The sequence below is a fragment of the Protopterus annectens genome, chromosome 7.part1, assembly GCF_019279795.1.
Source record: "Protopterus annectens isolate FY-2018-M chromosome 7.part1, PAN1.0, whole genome shotgun sequence".
Lineage (NCBI taxonomy): Eukaryota > Metazoa > Chordata > Ceratodontiformes > Protopteridae > Protopterus > Protopterus annectens.
The window spans coordinates 172,780,759-172,796,306 of NC_056740.1; positions in this window are offsets into that span (position 1 = coordinate 172,780,759).

Genomic DNA, 15,548 nt, shown 5'->3' on the forward strand with positions numbered 1-15,548 from the left:
ACCACTACGCCAAATCACCTGCTTTGTGAAAGAGAGGAAGGCTGAAACTTAAATGGCTATCATTTAATGAATTCAGTTCTCACCATAGCTGTCAACCTCTTAGCACAAAACACCTGAACAAACCCAGTAATGAGGGAATACAGCCCTCAAACATATTCAGTGAATTCAGTTCTTGCCATAGCTGTCAACCTTAGCACAAAAAACCTGGACAAAGCCAATAACAGGGTAATACAGTCCCAAAAATAAGGACAAATTTCAAATAGTCATCTTATAAACTTAGAAAATTGCTATAATAAAAGGTTGTGTTACTATATATTTATTGCTAGAATAAAAAGTTGTTTTATTATGTATTTTCTGAAGAATATGAGGTCTGAAATTCAAATGCCTGTCAATTTTACTTCTGACGGAACAAAAACAATTTTCAGCAGAGGCCCAGGGAGAAATACTGTAGACACATGTCTTTGTAAAATGGCAGGACACCAGAGCAAATCCACACAAACACAGGGATAAGACGCAGACTCCACATAGAAGGCACCCCGGCCAAGAATCAAACCAGAAAACCTATAGCTGTGAGGCAACAATACTGCCACTGCATGACTGCACCATCAAATATGTAAGGAATTAAACATTCAGAAACCTGAAGTCTGAAATTCAAATGCCTGTCAATTTTATTTAACATTTGCTAATCAGGACAGTCTGACTTGGAACAAAAAAACTATTTTCAGCAGAGGCCCAGGAAGAAATAATGCTGACATGTCTTTGTAACATGGGAGGACGCAAAAGCAAACAAACACAGGGAGAAGATACAGACCCCACAAAGAAGGCACTCCAGCCAAGAATCAAACCTGAGAAACTGCAGCTGTGAGGCAACAATGCTACCACTGTACCCTCAAATATCAAGCATTGCACCATTTACAAACCACAGATACTATGAGGAACAGATCAGATCAACTATGAGGCAAAAATCTGCAATTTTGTTACAAATGGTGGTGGGTAGGAAATTCAGGTCTTTAACACCTGCATACAAGGTACAGGGTTCAAGCCTGAGGTATTCCCTACCACACCACCAGTATAACACACAGACACACACACACACACCTGTAGTAGATCTTGTAGCAAACCACTGCTGCTGAGTAGATCTTGTAGCAAACCAGTCTACATCCCTATGCTACGAAAACCCACGCAAATTCAGACCCCAATGCTGACATCCCCAGCGAGCTGGGAGCTCCATTCTTCCCAGTCAGGACTGCTGCTGAGACACTCTGTGCATGCTCCAGACTGTCTCAGCAGCAGTCCAGACTAGTGCGCATGAGTGAAAGTCCGCGATTTTTTAAATTTTTTTATCTTTTTATTTTATTACTTTTTCTTTATTTTACAGTTGAGGGGGCTGCAGTCCGGCAGTCCAATAGCACGGGCTGCCCCTGCTGTGCAGTCACAGAAACCTGGTTCAAAGCTTCAGAGAGTACCCCGGCCTTGCAAGGCTACAATGTCTTCACATCTTTAGACCCCAAAATGAACATGTGAAAACCAAAGGAGACAGTGTTTCAATTGATATTGTAGATAAATTCACTTCCTGTTTAGTTAGACTGGCCAACCCCATGGAGTTACTCCAGGTCCAGCTTACAATGGGTAAGACCTCCATTTCAAGTCATAGCCAGTTATAGATCCCCCTCCATGGGTCATGACACCCATGAAGCCTAATCGACCAAACTGGAGACAATCTAAATTTTACCAAACACACTGGTTATGGGGGATTTCAATTATCCCACCATCAGCTGGGAAACCTACGCTAGCCCTAACTCGCTAGTGCAAAAGTTCCTTGACTTTGTTAATTCAAATGCCCTGGAACAAATTGTCCATACTCTGACAAGGGGAACAAACATTCTAGATCTGGTCCTAATCAACATGTCAAAGAGATGCACTGCTGCAACAGTTGGACCCGTATTCATTAAAACTGACCACAAATCAGTCACCTTTGAGCTGACACTAATGCCAAAACTCACAAAGGGTGAAATCAGACTAAAAATCTTCACAAAGGCAAACTATACACTCCTAGGTGAAAGTATAAATGCATTCCAAGTCCCACCATAGTAACTATGCTGAAGCTTACACTAGAGCCCTGTGCAATCACTTGGGTAAGTGTATAAACTCGGCCATGCCAGAAAGAATCAAAGCTAGACCCCCAAGTAAAAACAAGCTGCCATGGTGGACATCCAGCATCAACAAACTTTGCAATAAACACAAAAAGTTACTGTCTAAGAAAACAAAGGCAAGGCCCCAACAATGGGAAAGCACCCTCCTCAGCCTCAGCAAGCAAAGAAGACAACTTGTCAAATTCTCTAAGGCCTTCTTTCATTGAAACTTAGCAAGTACAGCCAAGGATAACCATGAGACCTTTTACAGCTATGTACATAACCTAAAGGGTAGGACCCAAGCATGTGCAGAACTAGAGGCCAACAGTATCACACATACTGACCCCACAAAGATAGAAAACTTGCTAGTGGATATGTTAGCTGAACATTTCATTCCCTTATCCCCTCCTATCTTACAACAAACCTTCCCCAACCCCCCCCCCAAATCCCTACATATCTGAAGTGCAGGTCCTATGTCTTTGGAAACTGATTTTCTCAATACCCATCTTGTTTAATTACTGCTGGTCAAAGGGAACAGCAAAAAAACAGAGATCTGCACCACACTGATAAGGCACCAGACTGCACCAAATTGTTCAATTGGTTGCACGGTGCGCTCGCTTTCAACAGTAGCGAGCATCCCGAGGTATGTTCTTAAGGCATCTCATAGATAAATTTGAAGATACGTTACCTAGATGCTGCAAACTTCAGTTAGAACATGCCTACTTGCTTGACTGCCTTAGAGTGAGGATAATTCCTAAGGGACTGCAGTGTTGGAAATTTCCTACGGGACTTATTCCCACCTCCCTGCTCCATAAAGAACTTATTGAACTCCATGACAGGCACAGATGCAAATTATTGAAAATCTTGGTTAAACATAACCAAACAGATATTGATTCCATAGTTACCAAGGCCAACAAAATTGACCAACTCATTACTAATGATTTATTATGTGAGCAGAATCTCAACTACTACCATAATATTTTTTTCAAAAGTTGATAAACATATTTTTGACATCAAAAGGAGAAAAGAAAAAAGTACACAGGGATAAAATCAAGTTTGAAGAGGGGTGTGTATATCCCAAGCCACCCAATAAGAATAAACTGGCTTCAGCTATCAAGGATACTTTTGGAGGGAAGGATGGGACTGCCAGTGAAGAGGCAGTCTCCCCTTTAGAACTTGGGCATGTGAGAAGATCAGAAACAATAAAAAAAGAAAAAAAGAAAGAAACTCGGGTCTACCCCCAGACTTCAGGAACAAGCACAGGCAACATAATGAATGGAACAGAACATGGACAGCCCAAAACCACCAGAACCGTCCCCCCCACCCATAATCGGAGGAGCTAAATATTGCATTTCAGACTAACAACTTTCCAAGACGAAGAATTACAAGTGGTTCTTAACCAAGCAGGTGATTTCAAATTATATAATTAGACATCATAGGTTCATAGGTAGGTACTAGGCTATTGGCCCAAGGGCCTAAGTAAGCCTAGCCAACAAGGTTCCCTGGCGTACGCCATCCAAGAAATCTATTTTTCTATGCCCCTGTTGAGCAGAACCACAGAAGTGATCCCCGGGGTGTATTTCCTATTTCCCATCCACTCATCAAGATTTTTCTTGCAGAGTGCTAATGAGGAACTTTGCTTGTTCCAGAGTATGGGAAGTCTCTGGGACAGGAATCTCTCCCTCCAGCATGTCCTGTTTATTGTGGTGAGAAGGTGTAGGTCCCTAGAACGTGTAGCCTCGGAGGGATTGGGATTTCTTTAGGTGTAGCATGTCCAACAGCTCTGGGTTTGACATAGCTTTATATGATCGGCAGAGATCACCTCAGAGTAGGCGATATGCTACAGAGTAAAGCTGGAGTTTTTTGAGATGGTCAGTGTAGGGCATCTGTTTGAGGCCAGTAATCCTCTTTGTGAGGTACTTCTGTGGTCTTTCCAGCTGCTGCAGATGTCTTGTGAGGTATATTCCAAAAGGGGCATTGTGCTCTATAATGGGTCTAATGAGTGTCAAGTAGAGGGGGAACAATGACCTCTTTTTTTCCTTGATGAGAACCCTTTTGTGATGAGGTGTGCAATGTAGAAGGATTTCCTGACTACTGTGGCGATGTGATTATCAAAGGAGAGACTACTGTCCACCTGGGTCCCAAGGTCTCTTATCACACATTTGTTTTGTTCTAATAGGATTGTAGCTAATTTACTCAGTAAAGGGCAAACATTTGTCCCTACCGGGCATATCAGAACTGATAAACTATTCATTGACTATAAAATGTATCTTCATAAGTTGAATTTGAAATTGCTGTTTGATGATAATGAATCTGATTACGGTTTTGATGCCTTGCGTAGGAGTAGTATTTTCAACCCCCTTTGCCTTACTATTACTTTTATTTGAAAAAATATGTGAAAATGATTTTACACACATGTGGAAGGAACAGAAATATCAGAGTGGTTATGGCAACTTAACTAAGAATAAATATGCCTTGTTGCAGCAACTTTCCAAAAATTGGAATTTGTGTATTGAAACCAGACAAGGCGAGTGGGGTGGTAGCTTTGAACAAGAATGATTACTTAAACAAAATGAATGTGGTTGTTTTGCAAGGGAACTTTTATGAAGTAGTGTCTTTCAATTTTATCAACAAATGCATATAGGAGGGTTGAGTTTTTATTACAGGATTTGGTTAACCAAAAACATATTAAGCCTGAATAGCTTGGTTTTTATACAAGTGAAGTTTCCTGTGGTACCCTTGATATTCGGTATTCCGAAGGTACACAAAAGTACCACTGATCCACCAATGAGGCTTACTGTTAATGCCAGAAAATCTAAGACTGACCCTTTGGCTAAATTCTTAGATTTGAAACTTAAAGGTTGATCGGATGTTTTTTCCCACCTCTGTCGTGAATCATGGGACTTTTTGCTGAACTTGAAAAATTTGGAATATACTGACAACTTTTTGTTTAAAGATTGATGTTGTCAAAATGTTTAACACCATTCCCCCTACCACCAGGCTTGAATTGTTTCACAACTTTTTGTTTGAATCCACTACCCTGGATAACAGTGACATAAACTTATTGGATTTGTTTATGGAAATGGTGCTCAAGTATAACTTCATTTACTTATAGGGATAATACTTCCGAAAAAAGCAAGGCATGGTGATGGGGGCATCTTGCACCCCCATTTTCATGAATATTGTTCTTAAACAATGGGAGGCAAACATTTTTGCTTAATAAATTCAACCCGGTCTCTTGGAAACTATATCTAAGATAAGCTGGATGATATAGTTATCATTTGGGACAGGGCTAGTGATGAAATTGAGCCATTTATTGACTATGTAAATATGACCACTTCTTTTTTAAGATTTACTTTTTCCTACCACAATTCAAGTGTCAACTATTTGGATGCCAAAATTTCTAAGGATATCCATAATAAGATAATGGCCAGCACCATCTATAGGAAACCAACCTATTATAACAGCTTCTTACATTAAACTAGTAATCATCCTGAACACCAGAAAAGGGCATAGTCAAAGGATAATTTATTCATCTGGCTAGAATGGTCTCAGAGGATGACCAATATACCTCTAAAGGTCATATTTTTACAGACATGTTTTGTGCCCGATGTTATCCTATGCATTTGGTTACAGATATTCAGGGCACAATTACTCAAACAGGAGTGAGGGTGCCATTGTACCTTTGTTCAGAGGTTCTTACAACTGTGTGAAGGACCTTTTTGTTTGTTTGTTCTGATAAAAGAGAGAAGACTCATTCTACAGCCTTCATTTTGGATTACTCCCCTGACTGTAGATTACTTAAAGAGTTACTATTCAAACATTGGTTATTTTTTTCTGTTTTTGACAACTTGTTCAACAAAGTAGATGTTAGTCCTGCTGTAGTTTACCGCAAAGGGAAATCTTTGAAAAATATATTGGAACAAGATACTACGATAGGGGGTTACCACCAATCATAAAAAATTGGGTACTGCTAAATGTGGCTTTTCTAGCCAATGTAAACATATCCTGGTAGGTACATCAATAGTGGTTAATAAGATGAAAATCAATGCCACCTTTCACTGTAATAACACTTTAGGGATTATTTACCTGGCTAAATGCCAGAAATGCAAATGTTTTTACGTCTGTGAAACCCAAAGAAAATTCAAACAACATATTTATGAACATGACTTGGACATTAGGAAACATAACATTAAAAATCCTTTGGCCAAATATGTAACTCAGTATATTGTTCATTATTTCTTGTTTTTTGGTTTGGAGCACATAGAAAAAAATCCAAGGAGAGGACCGTAGGTAGGTTTAATTGAAGCATGTGAGTTGCAGTGGAAACTCAGCTTGAATGCCACCCACGAGCCTGGTCTTAACGATCACGTTTCTATCAGGAACATTTTAAGGTTAAAATCTTATATTATTTAGCAATGATTATTTTTGTGGCTATAAACCTTCTGAAGTTATTCACAATAAGATAAAACAGAATCAAAGTTGTATCATAGTTTTCCCATAAGCCTGACCAGCTTCATCTGTAAGGCCATGGAACATATCATCATGGACTTCATAAATAAAGACCTAGGTGACCTCCAAACCCTGGACCTAAGCAATTTGGCTTCATGAAAGGCAGATCCTGCCTGCTAAATCTAGTGGATTTCTTTTTAAAAGTGTGACCAAGGCCATTGATGAGGGTAAATCTGTGCACACAGCATACCTTGACCTGGCAAAGGCTTTTGACACAATCCTACATTCAGGCATTACCAATAAACTTAGCAAACTGAATGTAAACCTCTTCATTGTAAGACAGGTTGCCAACTGTCTCACAAACTGGACAAACACTATCAAAGTGGGTGTCTCCACATCAAGCAGCAGACCTGTTACCAGTGGGGTACCTCAGGGGTCAGTGCTGGGCCCCCTACTGTTTGGTATATACTTCTCAGAAGTTCAGATCAAAACTAAGAGGTTGTGGTTGACCAAGTTGGCAGACAACTGCAAACTAGGTGCAATCATTGAATCCCCAAATGATATCAGTATACTCCAGGATGGTCTCACAGAGACCAATGACTGGTATATTAGTCATTGTTTCAAGATAAATGCAAATAAATGCATCATCATTCCCTTCAGCACAAACAATATCCCCTCACACTATCAAATCAACAACAATATCCCAAGTACCAATAAAGTGATAAGCGACCTACGATCGCAAGCTGACTGCTATCTAAACTTTGACCACCATGTGTCTACTTTCTATGTAGTAAACTTGATTAGTAAAGGCATAGCCTTGAGAGCAAAAGAAGTTTTAACCCTCCTATACGCTGCACTTTTCCGGCCCTACAGTTCTATAACGTCCCGTTTGGCATGTACCATATTAAGCATCTGCAGCAATTAGAGAGACGTCAGAGGTTTCAAACAAAGAAGATCAAGGGGCTCTAACATGTGCCTTACACAGACCAAGTAAAGTCCCTGTCACTATACTCCGTAATGTATAACCTTCTTAGGGGAGACTTATGTCTGGCCTGCAGAGCAATCCAAGACCCAAACATAATAAACTTGCTGCATAACTGTAAATCAAACACGACTAGGGCTACCCATTCCAGGGACCTAAATATGGTCTGTGACTTAACTAGGACATGCTGGAGGGACAGATTTATCTCCCAGCGACTGCTGCTTCTTTTAGAATAAGCTTGCAATTCATGTGAAGCAGAGCACCTCTATGACACTGTTAAAGAGACACCATAAATTCTTAATAGAGATAGAGCCCACAACCCTTCTGGACATGGGTAGATTAACGTTTCTATGGTATTACATTGGGATGAAACGGTTAGGCTTAAAATGACCTCCAGGTCGATAGCCTAGTAATCTCCTATGATCCTATGATTCTATGACAGCAAATAAGGAGTTTACATCTAGTGTTACAAATGCTATTTCTTGGAATTTATCTGTTACAGATTCATCTTCATTGTTTAGTTGCCATTTATGTAATTGCATAAAAAAGTCTAGAAAAATGGATATGAACTGTGTTATCCACCCAGTACCTGAAACAATTGGCCTTACTGAGGGCTTAGCTGTATATGAAAGTGATCCATCCTGTTATACCTGTTATTTATGATCTTACTAAGATCCATAAAAATTTAGCTAAGCCCCCAATGAGACCAATTATTTAAGGCAATGGGTGGGTGACACAGTTCATATCCATTTTTCTGGAAAGAAACCTGAACCCTTGTCTGATGTTTGTTAAAAGTTACATTAAAGGTACAAGAGACTCGGATGGTGCAGTGGTACAGTGTTTGCATTGTCACCTCACAGCAAGAGGTTCTCTGGTTTGACTTTTTGGTGGAGTGCCTTCTGTGTGGAGTCTGCATGTCCTCCCTGTGTTTGTGTGAGTTTCTCCGGTTGCACTAGTTTCCTCCCACGTTACAAAGACATACATCTGGAGGGTTTCTCCCTAGGTCTCCACTGAAAATTGGCTTCATTCCAAGTTGGACTTTCCCAGTAAACAAATGATAAATAAATAAATTTATTGTGCAGTTACATACATGACAACTAAACAATTAAGCTGATTTTGTAACAGATAAGTTCATAAAAATAGTATTTGTAACACTAGATGTAAACTGTGTATTTACTGTCATACCTAATGACTATGGAATTGAAGCTGTTAGGCACCATCTATGTATGTACACAGTCAAGAGTTAACACTCAAGTAGAAGCTCTCTGTGCTCTATTAGAACTTAGAATATGTAATAATGTATATTTTTATGATAAAATCCTATACCATCAGGTGAAAGGAGTGGCGATGGGTACAGCAGTTACCAAGACCTATGCTAATCTTGCACTCTCCATCTGGGAAGACGAGAACATATTCTCTGACACTAATTCATTTGTTAGAAACAAAAAGTTTTTAACTGTGTTGTGCATGATGTTTTTAGTGTGGCAGGGCAGTACTGAAACTTTAGGATCTTTTTTTACATATATTGATTCTACTACTACCTTCTTGAAGTTTAAACCTGTTATTCAAAATTAGGCATACATTTTTGGATATTAATGTATATGTTAAAGATAATACAGTAGGTACTAAAATACGTAGAAAAGGAGTTCACACTGCTAGATATTTATGTAACACTAGTATACAACCCCCCATATATACAAAAACATTGTGCGCGGTCAGGTCCTTAAAGTCAGTCGGATAAATACAGATATATCTGACTGTATCAAACAGCTAGATGAGATGGTCACAGAGTTTAAAGATAGGGGCTATAGTATTAAACTGTTAGAAGAAAATAAAAAAACATGTGTTGAGTGAAAGAAGATGGCCTAGCTAGACCATAGCTCTTAGACATAGAGGAAACTCCAACTAATGGGAATGTGAACAATATTATGGATAGTATTTCTAGAAAATGGTTTAGATATATTATGTAATATAATGCACATGCCATTACGGTAAAACAACTTATAAGGCAAAATTGGTTTGTATTTTGTACATCTGATGTGGTAAAGGAATTGTAGTTTCATCACCTTGTTTTGCATTTATGAAATGTAGGAATTTGAAACAACAGCTCTGTTATAAAGACCTACATTTGAGCTCTAAGGATACTATAATTAAAACTAAAAATGCTGTACCTTGTTATGATTGCCAGTTTTGTCACTGTATAAATAAGAACAATGTTTTTGTACACTCTAGTACAAGTAAGACATTTTATTTTCATACATTTTCCACTTTTAAAACCAAGAATGTGGTTTACTTAGCCACCTGTGAAAAATGTACTTAATTTTATATTCAAAAAACCAACAGGATGTTACAAGAAAGGCTAGCCCAACACCTATCTGACATATGTAGGGAGGTGGAAAGTAATGCCTTAGCTAAACATATCATAAGTTCAGATAAAACTCATAATTTTACATTTAGGGTTCTAAAAAACATCGAAAGAAGCATTATAGAAGGGGATATTGTGTTGAATACTGAGAATGTTGAATATAGATGGATAATTACTTTCAACCAGATATGTCCCCTGGCCTGAATGATGTTGTGAGTTTAAAACCTGTTCTCAAGAGAAGATGTCTTTTTCAATGAAACAAGCAATCAATTTTATTTTACTGTTGCTTCACTTTTATTGGTTTGAATTTGTTCATATGGTGTATATATGCAAATGTGTTTTAGTCTGATTTTAAGCGCTGAAGAAGAGTTTCATCTCAAAAGCTTTGCTATTAAACTTATTTTTACATCACTTTGTGAGCTCCTTTTGGACTGTTCTGTTTGGAACTATGTACTGGGTGTTTACCAGTTTGTTTTTTTTTCTTTGATACTGCAGATAAAAAGAAGCTACTTTTTTTAATCTCATATCCAGTTGTACCCCCGTCTTGCTCATATCAGCATTCTACTTCTTGTGCCCAGAATGCATAATGCTAAACCTGCTTCCCTATTACAAAGATGTGGAATTTCTGATTTTGGAGTTACATGCAACTTCTTGGTTGTTAGTTTAGCAAAATCAAACCTTGAATACAGCTCTTATGTTTTGCCTATCATAAAAACAGATGCCCCCCACCTACCTGTAATAGCATGAAGCCAGAGCCAGATCATGGTCAAATGGGGTCCTAGGTAGGGTACTGGAACAGTCCCCAACCCCATATCCCCACCACCCCAGCATCCCTACCCCCAACGCATCCCCACTGAGCAGCCATTCCAGTGTCTCATTACATGCCTCCCCTGTACCATAAAATACTACTAAAACCTGTCAGTGTGAATACTATTTTCTCCTTTACTTCTTCAGTGATTACAGATATTTGGATTTAATTTAAAACTTTTATTCCAAATTTTATAGCAGAAACACCAATAGTCATTTGCTAAACAAAACAATAGTCTTACAATAAAAGTAGGCATGACCAACAGTAAATTTCTCTGCCCTTGAAACTCACATTCAGTGAAACTGCACTGATAACCATATTCATAGAAAATGCACTTTGCCAGTGGCATATTAAGTGTATATTTGGGTTATTTTCAGATCATAGGCCCCCTGCACACATTTTAAGGTCCATGCATAAATGTATATATTCTCTGATTCACCTGCATGATTGTATTAAATTATATTTTTTGTTTAATACACCATCACTTGTTGGAGAGTGTTTTAAATGTATAGATTTAACATTTCTCCTGTAAGCAGTGAAACAAAACATGTATGAACCACTAATGACAAAGCAACCCGTTTCAGAACATCTCAACCATAAAAGATGACTCAAACTGCTGTTATAATCCACCAATAACAGTCAATATGCAAAATCTCTGCAAAAATAAGTCATCTGAATAATTTCACATTAAACAGATCTGCCAACTAATGAAGAGGTTGCTACTGGCAAACAGCTTTGCATTTCAGTGCTATATCTACATCTTTATTGTTTGCTGGCCTTGAAGAATAAATTGCCTATGCTACATAAAGAAAATGATGTGTTGATGAAATACAATAGGGAATGCCTACAAACAGACAACAGGTTCATAATTACTAGGCATCTCATCAAAATGGGGACACACACGCAGGACTGCAACATCCCCCCAAACTACACTGTAGTGTCAGCAATCAATCTACTGGGTGTGGGAACAGAACCCATAGTCTTCTTTACTAAAGGCTGGTATACTACCTATTACATCACTGACACTAATCATAACAAGTTTGGAACTTTATGACTGACATTGACAGACTGTAATTCTCAGAGATTTAAAAAAACAACCAGCCAACCAAACAAACAAACAAAAATACACTAATGGAGTCCTGGCAATGGGTGTGGAAGTTTAAGGTACTTGCTTCCAAATAATCAAGGCACAGGGTTTGACTCTGAGCAAAGTCAGTTAACAAGAAAGCCCATCTGACTGGAGCATTACACACATGCACACACAAGTCTCATTGCTGCAAAATAAATAAACTGCTTGCTGTACTCACCAGTTTCCTGTGCTGCTGTTTCTCGATCCTTCTCTTAAATCAAGAGGGTCTTGCTTGCTGCACTCACCAGTTTCCTAAGTTGCTATTTCATGATCCTTCTTAAACTGAGACTATCCTGCTTAGTTTGCTGAATTAAATCTTCTGTTGCTGTTAAACTCAGTCCTGCTTCAGTTTATTTTAGGACAACATCCTAATGCTGAAGTTTCTGGGGCTTGCTGTTCTTTGCAGATGTCTCCCATGAGGTCCTAAAACCATGAGGTCCTAAAGTGCTGCCCTGTTTACAGATGTCTTTGTGCTTGTTTTCTTTTCCAGAAGAGATTTTATTTTTTTATCAACCCCCCCCCCCAAGCCAGCACTGGAACCCCACCACCACCAACAACACAGGCCCTAGGCAGCTGCCTAGGTTGCCTAGTGCTGGATCTGACTCTGCATGGAGCCCTTACTACCCCAAACCTTATAAATACATTTGTAGGTCATCTAGAACCCGCGGCACTGTTCTGGTGATAACCTGATCTATTTTCCCACTTCTAAATATTTTCAAAAGATATTAGACTCGCCTAACAACTCCAGTCCTATCACTAATGATCAAAGTAACATCTACCCTAACCATACCTCTCAACCTTTTAGTGCAAGAAATCTGGACAAAGCCCAACTAAATAGGGAGACGAAGGCCCAAAAGTGGGGACATATTTTAAATATTGCTCTTATAAACTTTGAAAGTTGCTAGAGTAACAGGGTTTGTTTTAACATACATTTTCTGAAGGATTTGAAACCTGAAACTCAAATGTATGTAATTATTTAGTGACTTCAGTCCTCACATCATCCCAGTGATTTGCCAGAAAACCACAAATTCTGTGAACATTTGTACAGTTGAGATGTGTGAGTCTCTAACACATACTAGGTCTGTGATCATTAAGGTATTCTAAGGTTTCTTGATGTTTAATTGACAGCTACATCCACACTTACTAGAAATCAGAGTTCTGCAACTGTCTGCCTACACCATGCCTCATCAAAAGTCATAATTATGAGCCTTCAGTCAATGATCATAGCTCCAACTGTTCAGACCCAGACCACTGTCGGTAACTAGAGCAGCCTCTTATGCAGATAACTTGAGAAGTGGAAATTAATGCAGCCTCTGCTTCCAAATTCTATCCAACAGCAAATACTATAGCACCCCCCTCCCCCACCACTATGCTGCCTCTGACTTGCATACAGCATTGAATTACTACTGCATGTATACCTTCTAAGGGTTTCAAACTGCATGCTTACTAAGGTAATAAAGTGAAATTCTTTCAGGGATCACACCTCACTGGCATAAAGATGGTTAATGAGTTAAGATTACCATACTGGGCACCCTATGCTATTCTGTCTTTACATTTGCTCTCTCATCCACATCTCCTGCAGCCCACTTTCCAATCTACAAAGCTTACAACATAGAGAAACAAGGTTTCATCAGGCATTTCACTCACTCTTCCTTGTTTAGATTAGTGCGGTACTCAGAGAAAACACTCACCCAAAATAATCCCAAGGACCCATCTTAGAAGGAGTCTATTGAACAATTTGAAACATTCAATTATATATGCATCTGCATTATAGCATCAGGACCTACATAAGTTCATATGTTCATAGGAGTTTACTAGGATAATGGCCATAAGCCCTTTACAAGCCTAGCCATGTTATACTTATGTTCCCTAATTGACCTTGGTTAGATAATCATTATTCACAGATCGAGCCTATGATCAACAGCAACTGCCCCTGTCCATAAGGGACATAGGTGCCACACCTGGAGTGAAATTACAGTCTCCCATCCAGTTGTCTAGGTTGTGCTTGAATAGGATCATTGAGGAGCTCTGCTTCATGTGAATTGGGAGTATATTCCAGAGCAGCGGCAATCTCTGGGAGACATATCTGTCTCACCAGAATGTTCTGTTAATGTCACAGGCTAGATTGAGATCCCTGGAGCGGGTGACTCTTGTCCCATTTGATTTGTGGGCATGCAGCATTTCCATTGTGACAAGGTCAAAGGCTGTTCTCTAGGTCAGGCACAAGTCACCCCTCAGCAACCTGTAAGATACAGACTACAGTGATAGAGCTTTCAGCCTTTCAAAGTAGGTCATGTTTTGGAGGCCTTGAATTTTCTTGGTGAGAAATCTCTGTGGTCTCTTCAGCTGCTACAAGTGCTTGGTGAGGTACATGCAAAAGGGAGTGTTGTACTCTATTAGTGGTCTAATAATGGTTAAATACAGAGATATTATAACATCCTAGTCTTGGATGCAATGCCTTTACTTATGAGAAGCACAATGTAGAAGACTTTCCTTATCACTGTAGACACAAGGCGATTGAAGTTTAGATTGCTGTCATTCCTGTGTTCCCAAATCTCACACCACTGAGTTTGAGCTTTGGAGGGTGCTGTAAATATTGTAATCTTTTCCAAAGGGAATAATAATGCACTTTATTGTGCTTAATTTTAGTCTGTGGCTTTTGCACTAATCATTTGTCTGTGTTAGTCCTTTTTGTAAGATGTTAACATAATTTCAGGACTCAATGATTGCGCCCAGTCTGCAATCATCAGTGAACTTGGTAAGCCACAGGCCATCTACTTTTGCCTTAACTTCTGAGAAATAGATTCCAAACATTAGAGGGCCCAGCATAGATCCTTGTGGTATGCCATTAGTAACTGGTCTACTGGTATAGATGGAATCCCCAACTTTGACAGCATGCGTTCGATTCAGTGAGCCAGTTGTCTAGCAATTTAGAGACTTATGGGTTAATCCCCAGCTGGGAGAGTTTCTCAATGATACCTGAGTGAGGGATTGTGTCAAAAGCCTTGGCGTAGTCAAGACAGGCAATACGTACTGTTTTGCCTTCATCCATGGCTTTGGTGACATTCTTCAGTAGGCATGATTTACTTTTAGCTAAGCCAAATTGGGTCAGGTCAAGAGTTTGAAGGTTGTCTATGTCCTTGTTGATAAAGTCCACAATGATTCTTTCTATGCCCTTGCAGATAAGGCTGGTTAGGCTTATGGGTCTATAGTTCCCAGACTAGGTTGATAGACCCCGTTTGTGCTAAGGGATTACTGTTGCTGTTCCCTATTCTGCAGGAACAAAGCCAGTGCTCAGGCTGAGGTTATCCACTAGGCCTTATTTTATATTGTTTGTTAGCAGCCTGGGATGTTATCTGGTGTCATAGAGGCTGTGTTTTTGGCCTTGAACGGCATGGATATGACCTGCTCTTGAGATACTAGGTAGAGGACAAGTGTCAGGTATGCTTTGGGAAATGGCTGCAGGGGACAGTGGGGGAAAATTTGTGTCAAATCTGTCAGCTAGCAGGTTGGCAATTTTCTCAGGTTCAGGATTAGAGGTACTGTCCACTATAAGTTTGGCACATAGTTGGGTATTCCCTTTTAGATTTCAGATGTAGCTAAAGAATGCATTATGATTATCCGTAGCTAGGGATGCTAATTTAGCTTTGCAACTAACTTTAGAGGGCTTTACAAGGTAT